We start from the raw sequence: 18,073 nt of genomic DNA, 5'->3' as shown, positions 1-18,073 counted from the left end.
TTGCTATTCTCAGGAGATAAGGACAAGGAGGAAGCTCAGAAATAATAACTGAGCAGTTGCTGATAATTGGTGAGTGGGTCTATCTACGGATAGAGTTTAAGTAGCATATCATGCTACTGTGGTTGACTCTTTTACCATGCATAGTGTAGAAATTGCCATGTTAGAATAATAATATCGTTGCCTGATGTTGTATGTGAATTTTGTGTACACTGTGTGAATGGCACCAGTCGAGCCTAGGGAGACTGGGGACTCGAGACCGTGCCTAGGAGAGGTTAGAGTCCGTATGAGGTCAACCGTGCCTAGGGAAGGTTGGGTCCATAGGCTACTAATTGTGGAGTATAGTGTGAACGATGCACCCCCTGCATCTGGATAACTATAATGTGAATTGAGTAGCAGGGACTATCGGTAGACTCAGGCCCGATCAGCTGGGAGTCGTGTGCTCCTACAAGCCGCCGATCCTCGTATTATCTTATTGTATGCTAGTTGGTGGTTAGCATGTATTGTTGTTCGTATATAGATTGTGTGTGGCTTAAGCTATATCTGTTAGATAGATTCCATTCACTTAGCGGTGCGCTAATCCCCCACATATTCTCCTCTTGCAGGTTTAGGTACTGCTAGTTGGGATGGGTGCTGTTGCAGAAGACATGTTTGACAACCCAACTCTGATGTGGACTTTTGTATAAATAATGTTTTGTAATAACGTAACACCGTTGTGTAAACTTAAACGTAATTACACGGATTAATGTAATGACGTGACATATATAGTGTTTGTAAATAAAGTCTTCCGCTGTGTGTTTAAAAAAAAATGGCCGGTGTTACACCTACAAGCAGCCAGGGATAGGACAAGATATAGTCCGGCTATACTTGTTCCCCTATTCTCTCACTCATCATGCTCAAACCTGGTTCGAAGGACTGGAAAAAGATTCCATCACGTCATGGACGGAGATGGCTACTAAATTCCTAACCAAATATTTCCATCCTTCTAAACAAACCAAGCTGAAGAATGACATCATTAACTTCAAACAAAGTTATGATGAATCTCTTTACACTGCATGGGAGCGATTCAAAACCTTACTGAAGAAATGCCCTAATCACCAGCTAGAACTGTCAGCCCAAATCTGTACCTTCTACAATGGTCTTACGGTAAATCATAGGACAACGATCGATGCAGCATGTAGTGACCCGAACTTTTCCATGTTTATATATATTAATTGAGATTGATATTTACATGATTAAATGTTTCCAACATGTTAAGCAATCAAACTTGTTAAGACTTGATTAATTGAAATATGTTTCATATAGACAATTGACCACCCAAGTTGACCGGTGATTCACGAACGTTAAAACTTGTAAAAACTATATGATGACATATATATGGATATATATATGGATATATATATAGTTAACATGATACTATGATAAGTAAACATATCATTAAGTATATTAACAATGAACTACATATGTAAAAACAAGACTACTAACTTAATGATTTTTAAACGAGACATATATGTAACGATTATCGTTGTAAAGACATTTAATGTATATATATCATATTAAGAGATATTCATACATGATAATATCATGATAATATAATAATTTAAAATCTCATTTGATATTATAAACATTGGGTTAACAACATTTAACAAGATCGTTAATCTAAAGGTTTCAAAACAACACTTACATGTAACGACTAACGATGACTTAACGACTCAGTTAAAATGTATATACATGTAGTGTTTTAATATGTATTTATACACTTTTGAAAGACTTCAATACACTTATCAAAATACTTCTACTTAACAAAAATGCTTACAATTACATCCTCGTTCAGTTTCATCAACAATTCTACTCGTATGCACCCGTATTCGTACTCGTACAATACACAGCTTTTAGATGTATGTACTATTGGTATATACACTCCAATGATCAGCTCTTAGCAGCCCATGTGAGTCACCTAACACATGTGGGAACCATCATTTGGCAACTAGCATGAAATATCTCATAAAATTACAAAAATATGAGTAATCATTCATGACTTATTTACATGAAAACAAAATTACATATCCTTTATATCTAATCCATACACCAACGACCAAAAACACCTACAAACACTTTAATTCTTCAATTTTATTCATCTAATTGGTCTCTCTCAAGTTCTATCTTCAAGTTCTAAGTGTTCTTCATATATTCTACAAGTTCTAGTTACATAAAATCAAGAATACTTTCAAGTTTGCTAGCTCACTTCCAATCTTGTAAGGTGATCATCCAACCTCAAGAAATCTTTGTTTCTTACAGTAGGTTATCATTCTAATACAAGGTAATAATCATATTCAAACTTTGGTTCAATTTCTATAACTATAACAATCTTATTTCAAGTGATGATCTTACTTGAACTTGTTTTCGTGTCATGATTCCGCTTCAAGAACTTCGAGCCATTCAAGGATCCGTTGAAGCTAGATCCATTTTTCTCTTTTCCAGTAGGTTTATCCAAGGAACTTAAGGTAGTAATGATGTTCATAACATCATTCGATTCATACATATAAAGCTATCTTATTCGAAGGTTTAAACTTGTAATCACTAGAACATAGTTTAGTTAATTCTAAACTTGTTCGCAAACAAAAGTTAATCCTTCTAACTTGACTTTTAAAATCAACTAAACACATGTTCTATATCTATATGATATGCTAACTTAATGATTTAAAACCTGGAAACACGAAAAACACCGTAAAACCGAATTTACGCCGTCGTAGTAACACCGCGGGCTGTTTTGGGTTAGTTAATTAAAAACTATGATAAACTTTGATTTAAAAGTTGTTATTCTGAGAAAATGATTTTTATTATGAACATGAAACTATATCCAAAAATTATGGTTAAACTCAAAGTGGAAGTATGTTTTCTAAAATGGTCATCTAGACGTCGTTCTTTCGACTGAAATGACTACCTTTCAAAAACGACTTGTAACTTATTTTTCCGACTATAAACCTATACTTTTTCTGTTTAGATTCATAAAATAGAGTTCAATATGAAACCATAGCAATTTGATTCACTCAAAACGGATTTAAAATGAAGAAGTTATGGGTAAAACAAGATTGGATAATTTTTCTCATTTTAGCTACGTGAAAATTGGTAACAAATCTATTCCAACCATAACTTAATCAACTTGTATTGTATATTATGTAATCTTGAGATACCATAGACACGTATACAATGTTTCGACCTATCATGTCGACACATCTATATATATTTCGGAACAACCATAGACACTCTATATGTGAATGTTGGAGTTAGCTATACAGGGTTGAGGTTGATTCCAAAATATATATAGTTTGAGTTGTGATCAATACTGAGATACGTATACACTGGGTCGTGGATTGATTCAAGATAATATTTATCGATTTATTTCTGTACATCTAACTGTGGACAACTAGTTGTAGGTTACTAACGAGGACAGCTGACTTAATAAACTTAAAACATCAAAATATATTAAAAGTGTTGTAAATATATTTTGAACATACTTTGATATATATGTATATATTGTTATAGGTTCGTGAATCAACCAGTGGCCAAGTCTTACTTCCCGACGAAGTAAAAATCTGTGAAAGTGAGTTATAGTCCCACTTTTAAAATCTAATATTTTTGGGATGAGAATACATGCAGGTTTTATAAATGATTTACAAAATAGACACAAGTACGTGAAACTACATTCTATGGTTGAATTATCGAAATCGAATATGCCCCTTTTTATTAAGTCTGGTAATCTAAGAATTAGGGAACAGACACCCTAATTGACGCGAATCCTAAAGATAGATCTATTGGGCTTAACAAACCCCATCCAAAGTACCGGATGCTTTAGTACTTCGAAATTTATATTATATCCGAAGGGTGTCCCGGAATGATGGGGATATTCTTATATATGCATCTTGTTAATGTCGGTTACCAGGTGTTCACCATATGAATGATTTTTATCTCTATGTATGGGATGTGTATTGAAATATGAAATCTTGTGGTCTATTATTATGATTTGATATATATAGGTTAAACCTATAACTCACCAACATTTTTGTTGACGTTTTAAGCATGTTTATTCTCAGGTGATTATTAAGAGCTTCCGCTGTCGCATACTTAAATAAGGACGAGATTTGGAATCCATGCTTGTATGATATTGTGTAAAAACTGCATTCAAAAAAACTTATTTTGTTGTAACATATTTGTATTGTAAACCATTGTGTAATGGTCGTGTGTAAACAGGATATTTTAGATTATCATTATTTGATAATCTACGTAAAGCTTTTTAAACCTTTATTGATGAAATAAAGGTTATGGTTTGTTTTAAAATGAATGCAGTCTTTGAAAAACGTCTCATATAGAGGTCAAAACCTCGCAACGAAATCAATTAATATGGAACGTTTTTAATCAATAAGAACGGGACATTTCAGTTGGTATCCGAGCATTGGTCTTAGAGAACCAGAATTTTGCATTAGTGTGTCTTATCGAGTTTGTTAGGATGCATTAGTGAGTCTGGACTTCGACCGTGTTTACTTGAAACATGATTGCTTAACATTTTTGTTGGAAACTATATATTATTAACATGTATATATTATGTGATATATTAATCTCTTAACATGTTTGATATTGTGTGATAGATGTCTACCTCTAGCACAAATCCCATTGACTCACCTAATAATAATGAAGAGTCAAATGTAAATTGGAATGATTCGTGGACTGATTCACAAGTTCCCGAAGAGGAACCGGAAGAAGAGTCGGAACCGAAAGAAGAATCGGAACCGGATGAAGAAATAGAACCGGTGGGGGAAATAATAAAACGGTTAAGTAAAATAAAATCCTCAACCAACCGACCAAGGTTAATTATGGTCAATGGTGTTTCCGCCAAGGAAGCAAAATATTGGGAGGATTACCAATTCTCCGATGAATCGGATTCCGACGAGAATTCCGATGATGTTATAGAAATTACCCCAACTGAATTTAAAAAGGCAAAAGAAAATAATAAGGGAAAGGGCATAAAAATAGAGAAATCTAATTCCAACCCCGATGAACTTTATATGTATCGTCAACCCCCGAAGTCCTTAAGTTGTAACAATGACCCGGGAACCTCTAAACCACCAGGTTTTTCTAAACCAATGTGGATAACGACGGCTCGTATTAGGGGAACATCATATATCCCTAGAAACTTGGCAAAACGAACCAAAACCGAAGAAGAAGAAACAAGCGAGTCGGAATAAGATAGTTGTATTCGTGTGGTGTAATATATGTAATATAGTGTGCTTATGCTTTATGATATATGTAAAAATTGCTTGTATTAATAAGTATTTTTTTTATGAATCTAACTCTTGTCTATTTTACAGTATAAAAACACAAAATGGATAGACAACCCAATATTTTAAGAGACCTACCCGGAGACATGATTGAAGAAATCTTGTCTAGAGTCGGTCAGAATTCTTCGGCACAACTATTTAAGGCGAGATCAGTTTGTAAGACATTCAAAGAACGTTCCAAGAATGCCTTGGTTTATAAAAGGCTTTCGTTCGAAAGATGGGGGATATCACATTGGGAAATCCATAAGTTACGATGTGTTTACTTTGACGCATATATTGCGGGGAACCCAAGTGCTATTTTACGCAATGGGTTAAGAAATTATTTTGACTCAATATATCCGAATATTGGAATTCGTGATTTAGAAAAAGCGGCTAACATGCAACATAAAGAAGCATGTTATGCTTACGGATTAGTAATGTTCGCTTCTCACCAAAGTGAGAACAAGAAAATCGGGCTACAACTATTAAACAAAACGTTCCCACAAGTGACGGAGTCGGTAATTGGGGTAAGAAATGAGGTTTTTAGATTGTTACGGGACTGTTGGACATTACGTAACCCTCGTCCTTTTGATGACGTTACAACACGCTGTCTTATCAACGGCCATAACGGTTATGTTCCACAAGACCAAGGATGGTAAGTAATCCTAGTAAAACCAGAATGCATGACTTGTTTCTGGACGTATGAATTACGTGTCTTTATTGCCTTTGCTGAACGACTTGTGTACTAGCTAGAATTATCTTCACAACTATCTTGTATCAAAGTTATTGTGTGCTATATTTCATGCTTTATGTAAAATAAGCGGTATTGTAAGTTTGTAAAATATTGTATAAAAGTTTGAACGCGAAATATTATTATAATCAGTTTTTCATATAGAATTGTAGTAGTTGAATTGTATATTAGCTACTAAGTATGAACTTAACGGGTAGGTACTACCCGAATTTAAACTTATAAAACGCTAATATAAAGAAAAAGCTTTTATAAATGAGTTCATATTATGCTACGAAATACTATTAACTACTCTTAACATTCTGTATGATTAACTTGTTCCATATGACTATTTTGAAGGAAATGGCACCAACTACTCGACACACCGTGAATATGAATGAAGAGGAATTCTGTACTTTTCTAGCTTCAAACATAGCCGCAGTACAGGCTGCGCTACATACCAATAATAACCTTGGATCTAGCAGTACAGGAAATCGTGTAGGATGCACCTACAAAGAATTTACTGCCTGCAAACCTTTGGAATTTGATGGAACCGAAGGACCGATCGGATTGAAACGGTGGACCGAGAAGGTCGAATCGGTGTTTGCCATAAGTAAGTGTACTGAAGAGGACAAAGTGAAGTACGCTACGCATACCTTCACAGGTTCTGCGTTAACATGGTGGAATACCTATCTAGAGCAAGTGGGACAAGACGATGCGTACGCACTACCGTGGTCAGCATTCAAGCACTTGATGAACGAGAAGTACCGTCCCAGAACCGAGGTCAATAAGCTCAAGACAGAACTTAGAGGGTTACGAACCCAAGGATTTGATATTACCACGTACGAAAGACGATTCACAGAATTGTACCTATTGTGTCCGGGAGCATTCGAAGATGAGGAAGAGAAGATCGACGCGTTTGTGAAAGGATTACCGGAAAGAATCCAAGAAGATATAAGTTCACACGAGCCCGCCTCCATACAACAGGCATGTAGAATGGCTCATAAACTAGTGAACCAGATTGAAGAAAGAATTAAAGAACAGACTGCTGAAGAGGCCAATGTGAAGCAAGTCAAAAGAAAGTGGGAGGAAAACGGTGATAAGAATCACCAATACAACAACAACAGTAATTACAACAATAATCGCAACAATTATCCCAACAATCGCAACATCAATCGCAACTACAACAAACGGCTCAACAACAACAACAACAACAACAATAACAATAACAACAGCAACTACAATAATCATCCCAACAACAATAATAACCGCAACAACAACAACAATCAGAAGCAGCTATGCCAAAGGTGTGAAAAGTATCACTCGGGGTTCTGCACCAAATTTTGCAACAAGTGTAAAAGAAATGGTCATAGCGCGGCGAAGTGTGAGGTCTACGGACCAGGGGTTAATAGAACGAAAGGAACAAATGGTGTCAGAACGAGTAATGGCGGAGCAAGTAGTGTCGGAGCAAGTTATGCCAATGTAGTTTGTTATAAATGTGGAAAGCCGGGCCACATTATTAGAAATTGCCCGAACCAGGAGAACACAAATGGACAAGGCCGCGGAAGAGTTTTCAATATTAATGCGGCAGAGGCACAGGAAGACCCGGAGCTTGTTACGGGTACGTTTCTTATTGACAATAAATCTGCTTACGTTTTATTTGATTCGGGTGCGGATAGAAGCTATATGAGTAGAGATTTTTGTGCTAAATTAAGTTGTCCATTGACGCCTTTGGATAGTAAATTTTTACTCGAATTAGCAAATGGTAAATTAATTTCAGCAGATAATATATGTCGGAATCGAGAAATTAAACTGGTTAGCGAAACATTTAAGATTGATTTGATACCAGTAGAGTTAGGGAGTTTTGATGTGATAATCGGTATGGACTGGTTGAAAGAAGTGAAAGCAGAGATCGTTTGTTACAAAAATGCAATTCGCATTATACGAGAAAAAGGAAAACCCTTAATGGTGTACGGAGAAAAGGGCAACACGAAGCTACATCTTATTAGTAATTTGAAGGCACAAAAACTAATAAGAAAAGGTTGCTATGCTGTTCTAGCACACGTCGAGAAAGTACAAACTGAAGAAAAGAGCATCAATGATGTTCCCATTGCAAAAGAATTTCCCGATGTATTTCCGAAAGAATTACCGGGATTACCCCCACATCGATCCGTTGAATTTCAAATAGATCTTGTACCAGGAGCTGCACCAATAGCTCGTGCTCCTTACAGACTCGCACCCAGCGAGATGAAAGAACTGCAAAGCCAATTACAAGAACTTTTAGAGCGTGGTTTCATTCGACCAAGCACATCACCGTGGGGAGCTCCTGTTTTGTTTGTCAAGAAGAAAGATGGTACATTCAGGTTGTGTATCGACTACCGAGAGTTGAACAAACTTACCATCAAGAACCGCTACCCACTACCGAGAATCGACGACTTATTTGATCAACTACAAGGCTCGTCTGTTTATTCAAAGATTGACTTACGTTCCGGGTATCATCAAATGCGGGTGAAAGAAGATGATATTCCAAAGACTGCTTTCAGAACACGTTACGGTCATTACGAGTTTATGGTCATGCCATTTGGTTTAACTAATGCACCAGCTGTGTTCATGGACCTTATGAACCGAGTGTGTGGACCATACCTTGACAAGTTTGTCATTGTTTTCATTGATGACATACTTATTTACTCAAAGAATGACCAAGAACACGGTGAACATTTGAGAAAGGTGTTAGAAGTATTGAGGAAGGAAGAATTGTACGCTAAATTTTCAAAGTGTGCATTTTGGTTGGAAGAAGTTCAATTCCTCGGTCACATAGTGAACAAAGAAGGTATTAAGGTGGATCCGGCAAAGATAGAAACTGTTGAAAAGTGGGAAACACCGAAAACTCCGAAACATATACGCCAATTTTTAGGACTAGCTGGTTACTACAGAAGGTTCATCCAAGACTTTTCCAGAATAGCAAAACCCTTGACAGCATTAACGCATAAAGGGAAGAAATTTGAATGGAATGATGAACAAGAGAAAGCGTTTCAGTTATTGAAGAAAAAGCTAACTACGGCACCTATATTGTCATTGCCTGAAGGGAATGATGATTTTGTGATTTATTGTGATGCATCAAAGCAAGGTCTCGGTTGTGTATTAATGCAACGAACGAAGGTGATTGCTTATGCGTCTAGACAATTGAAGATTCACGAACAAAATTATACGACGCATGATTTGGAATTAGGCGCGGTTGTTTTTGCATTAAAGACTTGGAGGCACTACTTATATGGGGTCAAAAGTATTATATATACCGACCACAAAAGTCTTCAACACATATTTAATCAGAAACAACTGAATATGAGGCAGCGTAGGTGGATTGAATTGTTGAATGATTACGACTTTGAGATTCGTTACCACCCGGGGAAGGCAAATGTGGTAGCCGATGCCTTGAGCAGGAAGGACAGAGAACCCATTCGAGTAAAATCTATGAATATAATGATTCATAATAACCTTACTACTCAAATAAAGGAGGCGCAACAAGGAGTTTTAAAAGAGGGAAATTTAAAGGATGAAATACCCAAGGGATCGGAGAAGCATCTTAATATTCGGGAAGACGGAACTCGGTATAGGGCTGAAAGGATTTGGGTACCAAAATTTGGAGATATGAGAGAAATGGTACTTAGAGAAGCTCATAAAACCAGATACTCAATACATCCTGGAACGGGGAAGATGTACAAGGATCTCAAGAAACATTTTTGGTGGCCGGGTATGAAAGCCGATGTTGCTAAATACGTAGGAGAATGTTTGACATGTTCTAAGGTCAAAGCTGAGCATCAGAAACCATCAGGTCTACTTCAACAACCCGAAATCCCAGAATGGAAATGGGAAAATATTACCATGGATTTCATCACTAAATTGCCAAGGACTGCAAGTGGTTTTGATACTATTTGGGTAATAGTTGATCGTCTCACCAAATCAGCACACTTCCTGCCAATAAGAGAAGATGACAAGATGGAGAAGTTAGCACGAATGTATTTGAAGGAAGTCATCTCCAGACACGGAATACCAATCTCTATTATCTCTGATAGGGATGGCAGATTTATTTCAAGATTCTGGCAGACATTACAGCAAGCATTAGGAACTCGTCTAGACATGAGTACTGCCTATCATCCACAAACTGATGGGCAGAGTGAAAGGACGATACAAACGCTTGAAGACATGCTACGAGCATGTGTTATTGATTTCGGAAACAGTTGGGATCGACATCTACCGTTAGCAGAATTTTCCTACAACAACAGCTACCATTCAAGCATTGAGATGGCGCCTTTTGAAGCACTTTATGGTAGAAAGTGCAGGTCTCCGATTTGTTGGAGTGAAGTGGGGGATAGACAGATTACGGGTCCGGAGATTATACAAGAAACTACCGAGAAGATCATCCAAATTCAACAACGGTTGAAAACCGCCCAAAGTCGACAAAAGAGCTACGCTGACATTAAAAGAAAAGATATAGAATTTGAAATTGGAGAGATGGTCATGCTTAAAGTTTCACCTTGGAAAGGCGTTGTTCGATTTGGTAAACGAGGGAAATTAAATCCAAGGTATATTGGACCATTCAAGATTATTGATCGTGTCGGACCAGTAGCTTACCGACTTGAGTTACCTCAACAACTCGCGGCTGTACATAACACTTTCCACGTCTCGAATTTGAAGAAATGTTTTGCTAAAGAAGATCTCACTATTCCGTTAGATGAAATCCAAATCAACGAAAAACTTCAATTCATCGAAGAACCCGTCGAAATAATGGATCGTGAGGTTAAAAGACTTAAGCAAAACAAGATACCAATTGTTAAGGTTCGATGGAATGCTCATAGAGGACCTGAGTTCACCTGGGAGCGTGAAGATCAGATGAAGAAGAAATACCCGCATCTATTTCCAGAAGATTCGTCAACACCTTCAACAGCTTAAAATTTCGGGACGAAATTTATTTAACGGGTAGGTACTGTAGTGACCCGAACTTTTCCATGTTTATATATATTAATTGAGATTGATATTTACATGATTAAATGTTTCCAACATGTTAAGCAATCAAACTTGTTAAGACTTGATTAATTGAAATATGTTTCATATAGACAATTGACCACCCAAGTTGACCGGTGATTCACGAACGTTAAAACTTGTAAAAACTATATGATGACATATATATGGATATATATATATGGATATATATATAGTTAACATGATACTATGATAAGTAAACATATCATTAAGTATATTAACAATGAACTACATATGTAAAAACAAGACTACTAACTTAATGATTTTTAAACGAGACATATATGTAACGATTATCGTTGTAAAGACATTTAATGTATATATATCATATTAAGAGATATTCATATATGATAATATCATGATAATATAATAATTTAAAATCTCATTTGATATTATAAACATTGGGTTAACAACATTTAACAAGATCGTTAATCTAAAGGTTTCAAAACAACACTTACATGTAACGACTAACGATGACTTAACGACTCAGTTAAAATGTATATACATGTATTGTTTTAATATGTATTTATACACTTTTGAAAGACTTCAATACACTTATCAAAATACTTCTACTTAACAAAAATGCTTACAATTACATCCTCGTTCAGTTTCATCAACAATTCTACTCGTATGCACCCGTATTCGTACTCGTACAATACACAGCTTTTAGATGTATGTACTATTGGTATATACACTCCAATGATCAGCTCTTAGCAGCCCATGTGAGTCACCTAACACATGTGGGAACCATCATTTGGCAACTAGCATGAAATATCTCATAAAATTACAAAAATATGAGTAATCATTCATGACTTATTTACATGAAAACAAAATTACATATCCTTTATATCTAATCCATACACCAACGACCAAAAACACCTACAAACACTTTAATTCTTCAATTTTCTTCATCTAATTGGTCTCTCTCAAGTTCTATCTTCAAGTTCTAAGTGTTCTTCATATATTCTACAAGTTCTAGTTACATAAAATCAAGAATACTTTCAAGTTTGCTAGCTCACTTCCAATCTTGTAAGGTGATCATCCAACCTCAAGAAATCTTTGTTTCTTACAGTAGGTTATCATTCTAATACAAGGTAATAATCATATTCAAACTTTGGTTCAATTTCTATAACTATAACAATCTTATTTCAAGTGATGATCTTACTTGAACTTGTTTTCGTGTCATGATTCCGCTTCAAGAACTTCGAGCCATCCAAGGATCCGTTGAAGCTAGATCCATTTTTCTCTTTTCCAGTAGGTTTATCCAAGGAACTTAAGGTAGTAATGATGTTCATAACATCATTCGATTCATACATATAAAGCTATCTTATTCGAAGGTTTAAACTTGTAATCACTAGAACATAGTTTAGTTAATTCTAAACTTGTTCGCAAACAAAAGTTAATCCTTCTAACTTGACTTTTAAAATCAACTAAACACATGTTCTATATCTATATGATATGCTAACTTAATGATTTAAAACCTGGAAACACGAAAAACACCGTAAAACCGGATTTACGCCGTCGTAGTAACACCGCGGGCTGTTTTGGGTTAGTTAATTAAAAACTATGATAAACTTTGATTTAAAAGTTGTTATTCTGAGAAAATGATTTTTATTATGAACATGAAACTATATCCAAAAATTATGGTTAAACTCAAAGTGGAAGTATGTTTTCTAAAATGGTCATCTAGACGTCGTTCTTTCGACTGAAATGACTACCTTTACAAAAACGACTTGTAACTTATTTTTCCGACTATAAACCTATACTTTTTCTATTTAGATTCATAAAATATAGTTCAATATGAAACCATAGCAATTTGATTCACTCAAAACGGATTTAAAATGAAGAAGTTATGGGTAAAACAAGATTGGATAATTTTTCTCATTTTAGCTACGTGAAAATTGGTAACAAATCTATTCCAACCATAACTTAATCAACTTGTATTGTATATTATGTAATCTTGAGATACCATAGACACGTATACAATGTTTCGACCTATCATGTCGACACATCTATATATATTTCGGAACAACCATAGACACTCTATATGTGAATGTTGGAGTTAGCTATACAGGGTTGAGGTTGATTCCAAAAAATATATAGTTTGAGTTGTGATCAATACTGAGATACGTATACACTGGGTCGTGGATTGATTCAAGATAATATTTATCGATTTATTTCTGTACATCTAACTGTGGACAACTAGTTGTAGGTTACTAACGAGGACAGCTGACTTAATAAACTTAAAACATCAAAATATATTAAAAGTGTTGTAAATATATTTTGAACATACTTTGATATATATGTATATATTGTTATAGGTTCGTGAATCAACCAGTGGCCAAGTCTTACTTCCCGACGAAGTAAAAATCTGTGAAAGTGAGTTATAGTCCCACTTTTAAAATCTAATATTTTTGGGATGAGAATACATGCAGGTTTTATAAATGATTTACAAAATAGACACAAGTACGTGAAACTACATTCTATGGTTGAATTATCGAAATCGAATATGCCCCTTTTTATTAAGTCTGGTAATCTAAGAATTAGGGAACAGACACCCTAATTGACGCGAATCCTAAAGATAGATCTATTGGGCTTAACAAACCCCATCCAAAGTACCGGATGCTTTAGTACTTCGAAATTTATATCATATCCGAAGGGTGTCCCGGAATGATGGGGATATTCTTATATATGCATCTTGTTAATGTCGGTTACCAGGTGTTCACCATATGAATGATTTTTATCTCTATGTATGGGATGTGTATTGAAATATGAAATCTTGTGGTCTATTATTATGATTTGATATATATAGGTTAAACCTATAACTCACCAACATTTTTGTTGACGTTTTAAGCATGTTTATTCTCAGGTGATTATTAAGAGCTTCCGCTGTCGCATACTTAAATAAGGACGAGATTTGGAATCCATGCTTGTATGATATTGTGTAAAAACTGCATTCAAAAAAACTTATTTTGTTGTAACATATTTGTATTGTAAACCATTGTGTAATGGTCGTGTGTAAACAGGATATTTTAGATTATCATTATTTGATAATCTACGTAAAGCTTTTTAAACCTTTATTGATGAAATAAAGGTTATGGTTTGTTTTAAAATGAATGCAGTCTTTGAAAAACGTCTCATATAGAGGTCAAAACCTCGCAACGAAATCAATTAATATGGAACGTTTTTAATCAATAAGAACGGGACATTTCACAGCAGCTCAAGGGAATCTGATGAACCAAACCGCAGACGAAGCATGGGAGTTGCTCGAGAAAATGACAATGCATCATCATGACTGGAACAGTGGTGAAACAACTTCATCATCTGCCCCACTCTCTGCACTCAACAATCAAACGGAGGCCATTAAATCCCTCACAGATAAGATGGAATCTCTTGCTAAACAACTCGGAGAATTGAAGACGCAGTTGCAGCAGGTCAACCAAGCTCAGGCTTGTGTAAATTGTACCAACCCGCAACCCACTGAAGAATATCAAGTTGAGTACGAAAACCCCGACGGTTTGGTTTGTTACGTTCAATACCCAGCTCGTACACCAAATTTCGGATTCAATCAACAACCTAGGGTTAATCAATTTCAGCGAAGCAATCAACCTTTTAGCTATCGCTATCCACCTTACCCAGCCCAACAATCTCAATTGACCTACGATCAACCACTTCCACTCACTGGTACCCCAGTTGAGGAAAATTCCCCTGCCACCCAGATTACGAAAGCAACTAACCCCACTCTCGGAGCTGATGATCAGTTGACTTAGTTCATTCAAGGACAACAACAGCTAAATCAGAGAACTGCAGTCAGGCAAGATCAGACGGAGATACTAATGAGAAACCAATTGGCTCTGCTCAAAAGCCTGGAAACGCAGCTCGGACAATTATCACAACGCCTTGAAATCCGACCGCATGGAAGATTGCCAAGTAATACTATCCAAAATCCCCACATAGAAGAAGCAAAACAAATGGATTTCGTAATACCAGAGGAAGAACCACGAAGAAGGTCAGCCAGGCTTAAGAACAAATCAACATATACTCATAAGCTGACACCGGAAACTCCAGTTCGTGTACCCAATCCTGGAAGGCTACAAGAAGAACCACCCAAGCTGGATTCCTTCAAACTTGATGGAAGATTCCTGGACACTATGTCCAAAGTCCCCAACCAGAAGAGATACATCCGAAGGCTTCTCTGTACAAAGGAGAGGATACCAGACTCTAACAAAATTCCACTGAGTGAAGAATGCTCTGCATTACTCAGGAACTCTCTACCACAGAAGCTAGGAGATACGGGCCGATTCATTTTTTCGTGTTCAATCTATCAATCTGGAACCATTCATGCGCTAGCAGATTTAGGAGCAAGTATCAACCTAATCCCCTACTCTCTCTACAAGAGATTAGAGTTAGGAGACTTGTCACCAACCAAAATGACAATCCAACTTGCCGATCACACAATTCGATATCCTAAGGGCATAGTTGAGAACGTCTTGGTGAAAGTCGACAAATTCCTGTATCCTCAGGATTTCGTAGTAATGGATATCAAGGAAGACCTACACACACCAATAGTGTTAGGAAGACCTTTCATGAATACGGCTAGGACTGTCATTGATGTGGTCAATCAAACCTTGATCTTACGATCACATGGGGAGAGCGTTACCTTCAAAATTGACCGACTAAACGATCTTTCTGGACAGGCAGAGATGTTTGCTATTTCCACCAGACGGATCACTTCCGATGACGAGTCTTCACCACCAGCCGATGATATCGAGATGGGTGTCGAATCACAGTCTGTAGATGACCCAGAAATGGAAGAAGAGGATCTCAGCGAAGAAATAGAGGAAGAGGAGGAATCTGAAGAGGAAGAGGAAATGGAAGACGAAAAAGAAACTGCGATAATACCCGCTCCAAGCATTGAACGTCATGAGGAAATAATGAGGCTTGAGACGGCAGATCACAGTTTAATCATTCGCTTCAAGAAGAAGACCTACAAGGCCGAGGTCAAGGATATATAAATTGATCCTGCAAGTATCAAACTGGAGAATCAGAATACTGAAGAAACCCGTTCATCAGGCGCATCCTCAGAAGAACAACACACCAATGATGACGAGGTAGAGCAACATGAAGACATTCTGAATAACTCACACTCTCCAACCGAACCAGATCAAAGGGAGTCGGACTCTTCTTCAGATCGGATTCCGGTTATATCTACACACGCAGACATGATAACTTTCATCAATGATACCGATGAATTTGAAGATATTCTCAAAGCCATCCGAAAATCAACCATTGATTTTTCGCTATGCTTAACAGAACGAATTATGGCTATCCGAGAAGAACACAACCTCTATCTCCGAAGAGAAGACAATGATGTTGAATCCTAGAAGAACGCATTTAAGACTTTATCAATTCTCTTCACGATCATATCTACCAAGAAGAAAGACAACGAGAGCACAATTCAGTGGTTCGTACTATTCTTGAGACAAGATTCTGTCGAGATCAGAAGATCATTTACTCTAAGGTCTACAACGCCTTAGCAGGATTGGCACTTCCATTCTCACAAAACCAACAAGCACTAATGACTCTCATCCGAAAGCATATGGATCTTTCTACCGGACACCCGACTTATCACTCTGATTTACAAATGATCGAGGACATTCACAGCCTTTTCGCTCTCTTGGAAAGAGATAATTTCGAAAGCACACCAAACAGACAAGTGATTTACGTAACAATTGATCACCATGCTGATCTGATTATCAAAGAGTTACGAGACGCTGTTACGGAGGAAGTAAGGCGAAACAATCCGTTCTCTCATCTTGAACCAGATCGAGTCAACATTGCCACCTATGTTACGAAGCAGATATCACGTATCTTTCACGAATCCACAGATCCTAGTTTCACATTTAAAGCTGGATGTCGAGAGATATACTCAAAGGCGGTGATATTAATACTCGGATCAGGATTGCTGTTCACTTCTTTTTAGCTTTGTCTTTTAACAAATCTGTGCAAAGCTACAGACTCTTACTGTGGAGATCACCATTCCGAAGACTTCGAGATTCTAAAGATACAGTTTCTAACATTGTTTGAAGACCTCCGAAATGAGCATCCCATCAGAGAAACAATCACCACCAGCACTGCCTCTATGATTGACATTTATGGGTCAACCAGCAGAGCCGTAGATCATATTCTCATCGGACTTCAAGACTTATCAAGAGCCGAAACTGCGCACTACTTATCGTTCAGAAGATCTTCAAGAGAAGTACCAAATCTTCTACCACTATTGGTCCGGCACTTTCTCAGGATTTACCCGCTAAGACTCACATTTCCTCGAGAAGACCATGATCACAACCATCAGCGAGGAATGTTTGCGTTTTAGAGCATCACTACGGTCGAGTCAACGACCTTAAAAAAAGCACTTCTCGGGAGGAAACCCGTTCAATAAAGTAGAGTAGAAGAATAAAGGATGACAAGTGAACCGATAAAAGACGCAAGGATTGGAAGCCAGCCGCATCTGCTAGGGGTATTCCTTTTCTTTTCGCTACTAACTCAAGATTCAAACTATGCCACATCCTAGCTTATCACTAAGTGTGGGATAACACCCAAATGAACACTAAACGAATAATCACAAATCTTCAACTAAAACTCCTAAGTGTGGGATACACTAGGAACATTGAGGACAATGTTCGTTTAAGTGTGGGATGATGGTATAATCCTTTTTATGCTATATTTAAATAACCCATTACAAAGATTCCAAGTTTTTAAGCCAAATTTCAAATTTTTAACAAAAGAAAGCCTTTTCGAAAAAGTATTTTTGAAAACCTGAAACGTTTGTAAATAAAAATAAGGCTTAAGTAAGGTGAAAATCTTGTTAGGACGAACCAAATCTCTAAAAGAGCATTGCATGACTAGGCATTATCGACCTAAATTGATTATGGTGAGGCACCCAAATAAGACCAGCATTCATCTTTAATGCTTCGCTATTTTCCGTTGAGAGTGC

At 36.7% G+C, this 18,073-nt stretch overlaps 1 non-coding gene across 1 annotated transcript; it reads right to left on the bottom strand.

Annotated features, from left to right (window-relative positions):
- Positions 1–993: 993 nt before the first annotated feature.
- Positions 994–1,100, bottom strand: LOC139886940 (small nucleolar RNA R71). The gene has a single exon (XR_011772798.1). It is a non-coding gene; the product is annotated as a small nucleolar RNA R71 (small nucleolar RNA).
- Positions 1,101–18,073: the final 16,973 nt, after the last annotated feature.

Source organism: Rutidosis leptorrhynchoides, chromosome 1 (assembly GCF_046630445.1).
Source record: "Rutidosis leptorrhynchoides isolate AG116_Rl617_1_P2 chromosome 1, CSIRO_AGI_Rlap_v1, whole genome shotgun sequence".
NCBI lineage: Eukaryota > Viridiplantae > Streptophyta > Magnoliopsida > Asterales > Asteraceae > Rutidosis > Rutidosis leptorrhynchoides.
Note: the sequence above shows the minus strand (reverse complement) of the source record. Positions and strands in the feature narration are given on the sequence as shown.